The sequence below is a fragment of the Phoca vitulina genome, unplaced genomic scaffold, assembly GCF_004348235.1.
Source record: "Phoca vitulina isolate PV1807 unplaced genomic scaffold, GSC_HSeal_1.0 scaffold11, whole genome shotgun sequence".
NCBI lineage: Eukaryota > Metazoa > Chordata > Mammalia > Carnivora > Phocidae > Phoca > Phoca vitulina.
In genome coordinates, this window is record NW_022589714.1 from 9,380,011 (window position 1) to 9,392,730 (window position 12,720).

At 37.4% G+C, this 12,720-nt stretch overlaps 1 non-coding gene across 1 annotated transcript; it reads left to right on the forward strand.

Annotated features, from left to right (window-relative positions):
- Positions 1–7,710: 7,710 nt before the first annotated feature.
- LOC116635947 lies at positions 7,711–7,818 on the forward strand. The gene has a single exon (XR_004300244.1). It is a non-coding gene; the product is annotated as a U6 spliceosomal RNA (small nuclear RNA).
- The last annotated feature ends 4,902 nt before the right edge of the window (positions 7,819–12,720 follow it).

The window sequence follows — 12,720 nt, forward strand, 5'->3', positions numbered from 1 at the left end:
TGGTATCTCATTGTGGTTTTGATTTGTATATCCCTGATGGCTAATGATGATGAACATTTTTTCATGTGTCATTAGCCATTTGTATGTCTTCTTTGGAGAAGTGTCTATTCATGTCTTCTGCCCATTTCTTGACTGGATTATTTGTTTTTTTGGGTGTTGAGTTTGAGAAGTTCTTTATAGATCTTGGATACCAGCCCTTTATCTGTAATGTCATTTGTAAATATCTTCTCCCATTCCGTGGGTTGCCTTTTAGTTTTGTTGACTGTTTCCTTTGCTGTGCAGAAGCTTTTTATCTTGATGAAGTCCCAAAAGTTCATTTTTGCTTTTGTTTCTCTTGCCTTTAGAGATGTGTCTTGAAAGAAGTTGCTGTGGCTGATGTCGAAGAGGTTACTGTCTACTTCTCTTCTAGGATTTTGATGGATTCCTGTCTCACATTGAGGTCTTTCATCCATTTTGAGTTTATCTTTGTGTATGGTGTAAGAGAATGATCCAGCTTCATTCTTCTGCTTGTGGCTGTCCAATTTTCCCAACACCATTTGTTGAAAAGACTTTTTTTCCATTGGATATTCTTTCTTGCTTTGTGGAAGATTAGTTGACCATAGAGTTGAGGGCCCATTTCTGGGGTCTATATTCTTTTCCATTGATCTATGTGTCTGTTTTTGTGCCAATACTATGCTGTCTGGATGATCACAGCTTTGTAATGTAGCTTGAAGTCAGGCATCGTGATGCCCCCAGCTTTGGTTTTCTTTTTCAACATTCTCCTGGCGATTCGGGGTCTTTTCTGGTTCCATACAAATTTTAGGATTGTTTTTTCCAGCTCTGTGAAAAATGTCAATGGTATTTGATAGGGATTGTATTGAAAGTGTAGATTTCCCTGGGCAGCATAGACATTTTAACAATGTTTATTCTTCCAATCCATGAGCATGGAATGTTTTTCCATCTTTTTGTGTCTTCTTCAATTTCTTTCATGAGTGTTTTGTAGTTCCTAGAGTATAGATCCTTTACCTCTTTGGTTAGGTTTATTCCTAGGTACCTTATGGTTTTTGGTGTTATTGTAAATGGAATCGATTCCTTAATTTCTCTTTCTTCGGTTACATTGTTAGTGTAAAGAAATGCAACTGATTTCTGTGCATTGATTTTGTATCCTGCCACATTGCTGAGTTGCTGTATGAGTTCTAGTAATTTGGGGGTGGAGTTTTTTGGATTTTCCACATAAAGTATCATGTCATCTGCGAAGAGAGAGAGTTTGACTTCTTCTTTGCAAATTTGAATGCCTTTTATTTCTTTTTGTTGTCTGATTGCTGATGCTAGGACTTCTGGTACTACGTTGAACAATAATAAATCTCACCTGGTCCTGGTGAATAATCCTTTTAATGTACTGTTGGATCCTATTGCACGTTTTATATTTTGACGTCACAATTTACATCTTTTTCCATTGTGTATCCATTCACAAATTATTTTAGTTATGGTTATTTTTGACATTTTTCTGTTTTGACACGTATACACTAGAGTTACAAGTCATCTACCCACCATCATTACAATATTAGAGTATTATGAATTTAACTACATCTATCTTTATCACTGAGTTTTATATTTTTATGTATTTTCCTTTACCAGTTAGCATCTTTCATTTCAGCTTGAAGCTGAATATATTCTTTGTAAGACTGGTCTAGTAGATGAACTCCTCAGCTTTTACTTGTCTGGAAAAAAAATTTTTTTTAAAGATTTTATTTATTTATTCGCCAGAGAGAGAGAGAGAGAATGCCAGGCAGAAGGAGAAGCAGGCTCCCTGCTGAGCAAAGAGCCTGATGTGAGACTCGATCCCAGGACCCTGAGATCATGACCTGAGCTGAAGGCAGATGCTTAACCGACTGAGCCACCCAGGTGTCCCTGTCTGGAAAATTCTTTACCTCTTCTTCAATTTTGAAGGACAGTTTTGCCAGCCAGAGTATTCTTAGTTGGCAGTTTTTTCCTTTCAGCACTTTGACTGTATCACTCACTCCCTTCTGGCCTGCAAAGTTTCTGCTTAAAAACCTACTGATAGTCTTATGGAACAAGTTGCTTTCCACTTGTTGCTTTTAAGATTCTCCTTTAGTCTTTAACTTTTGACATTTTAATTACAATGTGTCTAGTTGTGTGTCTTTTTGGATTTTTTTTTTTTTTAAGCTTTCTGGGCTTCCTTTGCATTGTTCTCCTGACCTCTGTGAGCATTATGGTTGTTAGTTTGCATTCTCTGTTAAGTAAATCACTTCTCTCCATTTTATTAAGGTCTGTTTTTGGAGTTTTATTCTGTTATTTTGTTTGAAATATAGTCCCCTATTTCTTTCTTTTTCTGGACTCTCTGTGTTGATTTCTGTTCATTGCCACCTCTCCCAGTCTTGACAGAGTGCCTTTGAGTGGAAGCAATCTCATCAATCAGTCTGACCTGAGCTTTTCATTTTCTCTTAAATCCTTGTGAATGGTCAAGTTGCCTTCATTGTTCTAGGTGCCTCCCAGTATTTGAGGATGTGCCCAGATCCATCCGTGTCCTAAAAGGGAGGACTGCAGTTAGCACCTCAACACCAGTTGATTGGAAGCTGGGCCCTCAAACAGCGCAGGAAAGTATATAGTTAGGTCCCTTCCTGGGAGAAACTGGGACGTAGGCATTTTTGCTGCTCTCCCTGTGCTTGGCCCAGTTGTAAAGCCATGGGAGGGATGCAAGGTGCTTCTGTATCCATTAGGAACTGCTCTTTTTGTTTGCTATAGTCCTGTGGTACTCATGAATGCATATTGGCTCTCAGAGCCAAGTGATCCAGGGGCCTCTGGTCTGGGTAGCAACTAGAAAACCTGGGGTACCAGATACATGTACAAGCTTTTTCTAGGGAGATACTGGCCACTTGAAGTGGGCTAGAGGGAGAGGACAGAGATGTCCACAGGCTTCCCTGGTCTCTAGGGATGATGTCATTCAGCCCTGAGATGTATGTGCTAAATTAGAAACTTGATCCTTGGGCAGCTGCTTTGAAAATATGCAAATAGACTTCTTTCAGGGAAAGACTGGGAGATGGGTGTTTCTGTTTGTTCTTTCTGCTCTGAGCTCTGGGAGGATAGCCAATTAAGAACTGATTCTTTGTTTGCCACAGTCCTGCTGGACTTCTGAATGCAATCCCCAGTGGCTATCAGGGCCAGGCAATCCAGGATCCCCATCCTCAGATGGCAGCCACTGAAGCTGGGGGTACAAGCTCCTTCTATGGAGATGCTGGCAATTTGGAGTGGGCTAGAGGGAGAAGGCAGAGATATCCACTGGCTTCCCTGGTCTCCAGGGAGGATGGCAGTCAGCTCCTAGATGTGTGCTAAATTAGAAGCCCTATTCTCAGTAAGTAGCTTTTAATGTATGCAGATAGACCTTTCTCAGGAAAAGACTGGGAAGATGGAAGCATGGCATTTTTTTTCTGCTCCTACACTGAGCTCTGGGGAGACAGCCGTGGTGAGTCCTTTAGAGCCCATTAAGAACTGTTCCTTTTTATCCTATAGGATCCTATAGTCTTGTGGGCCTTGTGGATGCAAGCCCCATTGGTTTTCAGAGCTAGAAGTTTTGGGGTCCCATCCCTCAGGTGCAAGTCTTAAGTTAAGGTGTTGGATGTGGGGTCGAAACCCTTTACTCCTCAGGGAGAAACTGGGAGTTGGGAATTCCCTCATGATTGTATGGTTGCTGCACCAGGGGTGGGGTTTATAGTGAGTATGTCTTGGCCTTTCTTACCTATTTCTTTGTGGGTGCTTTTTTGTTCATCTGATATATAGGAGTCACTCAGTTTCTAGATTTCTTTCAGAGGGAATTGCTCAGTATATAGCCATACATTCGGAAGAAGGAACTCCAGGCCTCCTACGTTGCCATCTTGGACTGGATCCACAAATCGACTGTTAGTTATTATTAATGGTACTCAACTTACACAGCTGTTTTGAGGAATAAAGTAATTAGTTAATGCATGTAATCTACTTAGTATAGTGCCAAACATGTAGTAAGTGCTTAATAATTATTTGCTGTTATTTGTAGCATATGAATGCTACCATAAAAGACAAACTATATGTATTGTGTTGTTTTTTTCAACACGCTTTGTTTCAAATATTTTTACCTTTGTGCATAGAGAGTGACTCCATTTTCCTAAAACTGCTGAATGCTGTTAGTTTTTCATTTATTTATGGGCATTTAGGAATCTTTAACTTTTCAGAAAACTGCAACAAACCCCCTTATAATATGCTGCCCTGAACATGCATTTGGCTCTCTTATAGCATAGAGATTTGGTATTGCAGTAACTGGATCATAAAGCATATTCAATGTTAGTAAGTCATAAAAAGTTGTTCATTAAAGTAGTTGTGCCCATTAGCTATTATGGCTATGTGTTTTTCTATTATCTTACCAACATGTCATATTGCCAAATTCTGAAATATTTGCCAATGCGATTTTATGAGCTCGTTGCTTTCATTTGTATTTTCTTGATTACTACTGAGAAACACTTTTGTTTATTTAGTTTATAGGGTCTTTGTTATTTCCTCTTTTGTAAACTGCCTGTTTTCTTTTTGTTTATTTGGTATCTGATTTAGAAAGTCTGGTTTCCTCCTGGGAGTAATGGAGGACTCCTTGAGAAGACTGAGAATGTTACTTTCTCTCTTAGACCCACAACTTTTGGGTGTAGAAGAGTGACAATGAATTATTTTAGAACAATATTTCAAATTAGAATTAAAATGCGCTCTTAATTATAAATTTTAAGCAGTGTTATTCAAAGAGGGACCATCAGCATCAGCCTCACTGAAGAGGAGATTTCAGATATGTGCATTCTCAGATCCTCTCCAGACCACTGTATCAAGAGCTCTCGGGGTAGAGCCCAGCTAGCTGTGTTTTAGTTTAACAAGCTCCCAGGTGATTGAGACGCACTAAACTAGACCATTCAAAGATTCTTATAACCATCATAATATTATGATTATGTTTGTCTTATATTACTTAGTAGTGTTAACATTTAAAGATTTTATTGGTATACACAACAACTTGGATGAGTTTCAAAGGAATTATATGGAGTGAAAAAAGTCATTCCCACACATACTGTATGTTTACATTTATATGACATTCTTGAAATGACAAAATTATAGGGATAGAAAACAGATTAATTGTTGCCAGGAGTTAGAGAGGGTAGAGGATGGTAAAGGGCTGGAAGGTGGGGGTGATAATAAGAGGAAATAACCAGGAATTCTTGTGCTGTTGGAACTGTTCTGTATCTTGACTGTGGTAATGGATACACAAACTTACACATGTGATAAAATTGCATAGAACTGAATACACACACTCGTATATACAAACACACACAAATGAGTGCAAGTAAAACTGGAGATATCTGAATAAGATCAGTGTATTGCATCAGTGTCAATATTCTGATTGTGATATTATACTACAGATGTGTAAGATGTTACCACTGGGGAAATTTGGGTAAAGGATAGAAAGGTTCTCTCTCTATTCTTACAACTTACATCTAGAACAACTAATTCTACAATTATCTGAAAATTAAAAGCTCATTAAAAAACAAAAGTTTTATTAGGTTTAACTGTTACCAGTTCCTCCAAATATTGAGAGGAAACTGGGAAAGTGGCTTATTGTCATTTTCACTCTGAATTTGGCAAATTGTTTCAATTCTTTTAGTAATATGTTTAAAGAATGAAAAACAAACGTGCTGGATGAACATCTAATTTCCTATTGAAAAAATTGAGAAAAAAATACCATTTTTAAACATAGCATTAATTCTTCTTCAAACAATGTATCTCTAATCTTCCAATCTTATATTAATTATTCCTAGATAAAATAATAAGAAATCTGTAAAATATAGAAATACTTACAGAGGGAAAAATAGCACATATTTTAATTTTTAACTTTTAACATTTGTGGTTGGGTCCATTTCTATTTGAATGACAATCCTCCTTGGAGAAGTAAAAACATAACTGAAACACAGTAGAGTGCAATTTCTACAAAACAGACATAAAAAGAGCCATGGGAACTCTTAAGTATAGATGGGAGCAGTTTTCAAATAAATACAAAATAAGATTGCTCAATAATCCCAAACACCTAAATGCTCACACCACTAATTAAAGATTCCAAGAGAATGTGTTTGTGGATCTTTGCTAAAGCATTGCGATTTTCATGTTGACACAATTTCCCATTTAACCATCCTAAAATACTCTAGGCTACCGATTTTGTTTCTTTTTCTCCCCAGGAGTCATCTAGGAGCTGTTATGATGTACCTATATGAATCCATTTATTTTGTCCCTTCCTGGAACTTTGATCTGAGTACTATTGATTTTGATTCATTGGCTGACAGTTTTAGACATTGAACATTTATTTCAGGCTTGGATGATACACATTAACACAAACTCTTCATTTGTGAACTATTAAAACAGTCAGTAAATGTTGATAGATAAAAGAAAGATAGAGTTGTTTATATTCTATTTGTAGTCTTCACTTCCTCTATTTGGCTGGCTTATTCCTGGATTGACCAGGGTAGGTTTCATTCCATCCAATATCCTCTTTCACCTGGGACTTAAGAGCAACGTGTGATTTACTATTGTTTATTTCTATTCATCTGTTTGTGTTCCCTAGTGTCCTGGAGGGTAGGAGTGGGTTGCTGTGTTAGAGATGTATAGTTGGTGAATATAGCATAGAAACTGGAAGAAACATGAGTTGGTAGCTTTGCTTTGGGATGAATTTCCTCCGTTGGATTCTGTTCTCAGAAAATTTTTAGAAACACATTTATGTGCTGTGTAGTTTAAGGGAAACTGCACTACAGTAGTTACTCAAACAATAAGAATATCCTTATATCCTTGAAATTTGAGACTAACTTTTATTTGTAAGTCATGTGTTTTTCCCTGTATTTTGGGAATCTCTTCATTCTTCAGCAACAAGAAAGTTCCCGACATGGGTTTTGCCCTCTTTTCAAAACCATAGGGAGAGAAGCAGTCTTTTATATTTCCTGTATCCTGAGTCATACCATACCAAGTTCTGGTGCCAAAAATCCACACTAGACTTACTCCCCTTAACCAGTCTCTCCAAACAGGTCATTGAAGGGCTCCTGCAAGTATAATTTACAGTGCTTCAGCAGTGATACAAAAAATGCTGGACTGAGTTCAGAAACAAGGGTTAAATGATGACAATGAGAGCAAACAATTTCAGATTGTTTTATTTGCAGCTGACCACCAGGCTGCTGGGAGAAATTGCATATCTGGAAGAACTGAACAGTCAGCCTTCCTAGGCCAGCCTTCCTTTTATGTCTGTGTCTATGTATGTATTCATTCATTCATTCATTCATTCATTTAAAAGGACAACACTTGGTTCCTTGGAGAAAAGGCTAACATTTTTCCATCTTCCTCCTAAAACGTTCAGTTATAAAAACTGGGAAAGAGCTTCTTTTTGTCATGGATTTCCAAGGAGTGGTAAGACTCAACTTTGTGAGCTGATTAAAAAACATTAAATATTTGTGGTCAAGGATAGACTGACCTGATAATGCTTCATTACTGATGTTAGGCTGCTCTGTGTTTGTGCTGTCATTCAGCGGTGCCATACAGTTTTCATTCTCTTGTGTCCCAAATAATACATCTTTTATATATCACTGTGCTGCATTATTACTCACCATTATTTATCACCATTTGAATCCTTCCTCATTTTTAACTAATTTAGTCTTTAAAATTCATTAACAAGTGCTCACTTGTAGTAGCACATATGCTAAAATTGGAACTATATAGAGAAGATTAGCATGGCCCCTGTGCAAGGATGACACACAAATTCATGAAGAGTTCCATATTTAAAAAGATCCTTTAACAAAAGTAAAGTAACATGTTGAAAGGGAAAAAGATAATGGCTCAAGTCTTATTTGCTTGAAAGTCTTAGATTTTCTAGATGATAGAACAATCTTAAATATTTTGAAAAACTCCTATGTTACTAGTCTTTAAGTTGAAAAAGAAAAAAAAATATGTCTGTATCCATACTTTTATGAAATAAAAAGAAAATAGTCATTATATGACCATTATCTTTGGTCCAGTTTCAGACAGCATGAATCACACCCTTTCCAGTTAAGGCAGCCTTTCCATTTTACTTCAGGCAGAATTTTCACAGGCTTTTCTCTTATCTAAGCCTGTCTAAGAACCTTACCTCTATTTCTGTTATTTTATCTAATTTGGGAGATAAGCAGGGTTAAAAACAAACAAAAAGCTGCCAAAAAAATAATAAGGCTTTTGTCTTTTTCCTGAATTGGGACATTCCTACCCACTAAAGTACAATGAGTCATCCTTTTCCATCATTTGCATGAGTACCACACCTGTTGTCTACCTTTGCAAGAAAGGTCACTTGCTGAGAATAATAATTCATGCTGGCCACCCTTCTTCAAGGACTTTCTGTCTGTGCTCACCAATAGCATCCATAAAATTAAATCTACCTGGCACTTTGTTTAGTCTAGGTTCTAGAAATCACTAGACCTATGCTGCCTCTGACGAAGGATCTTCTTACCTGACTTAAACTCTCCTGAGTAACTCAGGCATGTGATACTGACCCCAAGTACTCTAGAAGGGGCCCTGGAATTCAATATGTGTAAAGCAAGCTACATTTGATTTGTTAGCAATAGAAAAGGCAACCATCATGCAGCATCATTCATTCTCTGTCAAAAGAAAGTGAATTTCTTCTATTATTATTTAATAGTCATTCAATGTTGTGATATATTTACATTTTTTAATTTGTTTCTTTGAAAACCATTAAAAACTGTGGAGAAATAACAATAGTTATCATGCACTACATGGCCACTACTGTGTTAAATGCTTTAATTAATGGTTGTATTTGATGTCACCCAAAAAGATACTTGCTACAATCTCCATTTTTTTTTTTTCAGAGGTAGAACCTGAGGTTTAGAGATTAAATAATTTATCATCATGCAGTTAATAGGAACTGGAGGACTAACTTGATTCAAAGACTTCTATTCTCCAAAATCTGTGTTCTTTTCCACTTCGAGATACCACCTCAAGAAAAAATTCTACTAATTCTGAATCTGCTTAACAGAACTTGTGATAATTTGATCAGGGCAATCATGCACCTTTGTACTCTGAGGAAAAATCTGTTAATGCAACAAATATTTACTAAGTGAGAGTTATGTACCAATTGATTCCCTTTTTTCTACATTCTTTAAATATTTTTCAATTTTATTAATGTGGAAACTGTTTTGGAAGATAATACTCATTTCCCAAGTGGATATCAAAGACAGTGATTTCATCTATTGCCAATTGTAAGAACATTGAGCCTATTAGAAATCTTTAATACATTGTTTCTTCTTTCAGGCTTGAATCTGAATCTGAAGTATTATACTTCTCTTTGAAGAGGACATTTTTTTTTTTTTAATTTTTTATCGTTATGTTAATCATTAGTTACATCATCATTAGTTTTAGATATACATTACATCATTAGTTTTAGATATAGTGTTCCATGATTCATTGTTTGTGCATAACACCCAGTGCTCCGATTTTGTGCTCCGTGGCTCTATCACTTGCCAGAAGCGGCCGCCGGAGGCCTCCTCCCCCGCCGTCTATCCTCCCGAATATCACCTCGGATTCACTTCTCCGCATGTCCTACCTTCCAGAAAGTGGTCGCTTTTCTGTTCAGAGAGTTGTTGCTATTCTTTTCTTCAATCTCCTGTTGTGTTCGTAGGTGTTCAGAATAGTTTGATCCCTATCCAGCTGAATTCCTGAGACTAGACGAAATCCAGGGCTCCTACTCCTCCGCCATCTTGCTCCCCCTGAAGAAGACTTTTTAAAGACCATAATTCCAAGTCATCACCAAAAGATAAAGTCATCACTATTGAAATATTTTGAAACTTAACTAAACACTGAGATTTTATAATAGTTTTAAAATAAAATAAATGGATATTTGCCTTGAAAATCCCCTAACCAGGCAAAAGCATTTAAACCATATAAACAAAACTAAATCTAATTTATATCATGAACATAAGCAAAATTTACATTATTTCTTATAAATGTATTGCTCTGATAACCATAAAAGAAACAGGCCATTTTCCTAAAATGGTGTAAAATAATCACTCTTAACCAATCCTCGGCCATCTAGAAACCCTCATTGTGATAACCGATCATTGTAAAGGTTAAAACACTTCCTCATTTTCTCTCTACAAGCCATCCTGCAATGTCAGACCTCTGGGCTTAAATAAACATTGGTTTGAAGGCTTCTAGTTTTTAAATTGTTATGTGCACAATAAACTCTTAGTAAACACTATTTTACTGAACTGGTTTTAATTTTTACTGTTTTTGGATGTTTGACAGTTTCTGGTGTCAAAAGTGGGATACAGAGACGACCCCCTTCAATGCCTCTGAGGTTGATGAGCAACCATGTACTTGTACCCATGGAATTCATTGTACTCATTGCTTTCTTGCTAACTGCTGAGTTAGAGGGTAAGTTTCTCTTAGGTCAAAGTCAGAATTCCCTGACTTTATTGTGTATATCTGCATTATATTTTTCGAAGCTCTTGTGGTAAGTCACCCATCAGTCCGTAAGGGAAAAAACTCAGGATTCTCTGGGTTTTGGGGCAAGAGTTAATCACTATACTCCCCATTGATTTGTCATTTTAAGGAACCTAGAGACAAAGATAGTTCCACCTGTCCTAAAATTTTCTCACCTCCCTCAGAAATTCCTACTTCCTATATAAACACTATAGACCAGGATCTTGAGCCTTAGATGCAAAATGGGTGAACTTTTGGATAATTCGGAACTTTAGTGGCCATTTTGGGGAAACTTTAACCTAGATAAGATACCTCACATTAAGGGGCACTCTTGAAAAGAGGATCCCAGACCTCCTGGAGACCACAAAATGCATTTTTTTTTATTGGTATGCATAAGTTTGTTTGTTTCTTTCTTTCTTTCTTTTAGATTTATTTATTTATTTATTAGAGAGAGAGAGAGCACACAGAAGGAGTGGGAGAGGGAGAGGGAGAAGCAGACTCCCCACTGAGCTGGGAGCCAAATGTGGGGCTCAATCCCAGGACCCTGAGATCATGACCTGAGCTGAAGGCAGATGCTTAACTGACAGAGCCACCCAGGCACTCCTGTATGCATAAGTTTCTAAAAGACAAAATGATTCCAAAAATAGCTTTTCTAAAACAATCCATACAGTGCACAAATAAAAATCTTCAGTAAAAAAATTTTGAACATCTGAGCAGATAACCTTAACTTAGTCCATCTTCCAGAAACACAATTTGGATCAAACTGTTCTTTCAGATTTTATATTATTGCATGTGAGACATGGCTAAAATTTAAAAATGCAAGCTATAAGACCTCTGTGTCTGTTTATTTGTTTATGTATATGTGTGTATGTATGTATATATGTATATTATGTATATGTCATATTTTTTTAATTTTTTTATTGTTATGTTAATCCCCATACATTACATCATTAGTTTTAGATATAGTGTTCCATGATTCATTGTTTGTGCATAACACCCAGTGCTCCATGCAGAACGTGCCCTCCTCAATACCCATCACCAGGCTAACCCATCCTCCCACCCCCCTCCCCTCTAGAACCCTCAGTTTGTTTTTCAGAGTCCATCATCTCTCATGGTTCTTCTCCCCCTCCGATTTCCCCCCCTTCATTCTTCCCCTCCTGCTACATTCTTCTTCTTTTTTTCTTTCTTAACATATATTGCATTATTTGTTTCAGAGGTACAGATCTGAGATTCAACAGTCTTGCACAATTCACAGCGCTTACCAGAGCACATACCCTCCCCAGTGTCCATCACCCAGTCACCCCATCCCTCGCACCCCACCCCCCACTCCAGCAACCCTCAGTTTGTTTCCTGAGATTAAGAATTCCTCATATCAGTGACGTCATATGATACATGTCTTTCTCTGTTTGACTTATTTCGCTCAGCATAATACCCTCCAGTTCCATCCACGTCATTGCAAATGGCAAGATCTCATTCCTTTTTATGGCTGCATAATATTCCACTGTATATATATATACCACATCTTCTTTATTCATTCATCTGTTGATGGACATCTTGGCTCTTTCCACAGTTTGGCTATTGTGGACATTGCTGCTATAAACATCGGGGTGCACATACCCTTTCGGGTCCCTACTTTTGTATCATTGGGGTAAATACCCAGGAGTGCAATTGCTGGATCATATGGTAGCTCTATTTTCAACTTTTTGAGGAACCTCCATACTGTTTTCCAGAGTGGCTGCACCAGCTTGCATTCCCACCAACAGTGTAGGAGGGTTCCCCTTTCTCTGCATCCCCGCCAACATCTGTCATTTCCTGACTTGTTAATTTTAGCCATTCTGACTGGTGTGAGGTGGTATCTCATTGAGGTTTTGATTTGGATTTCCCTGATGCCGAGCGATATTGAACACTTTTTCATGTGTCTGTTGGCCATTTGGATGTCTTCTTTGGAAAAATGAGTGTTCATGTCTTCTGCCCATTTCTTGATTGGATTCTTTGTTCTTTTGGTGTTGAGTTTGATGAGATCTTTATAGATTTTGGATACTAGCCCTTTAGCTGATATGTCATTTGCAAATATCTTCTCCCATTCTGTCGGTTGTCTTTTGGTTTTGTTGACTGTTTCTTTTGCTGTGCAAAAGCTTTTTATCTTGATGAAGTCCCAATAGTTCATTTCTGCCCTTGCTTCCCTTGCCTTTGGCGATGTTTCTAGGAAGAAGTTGC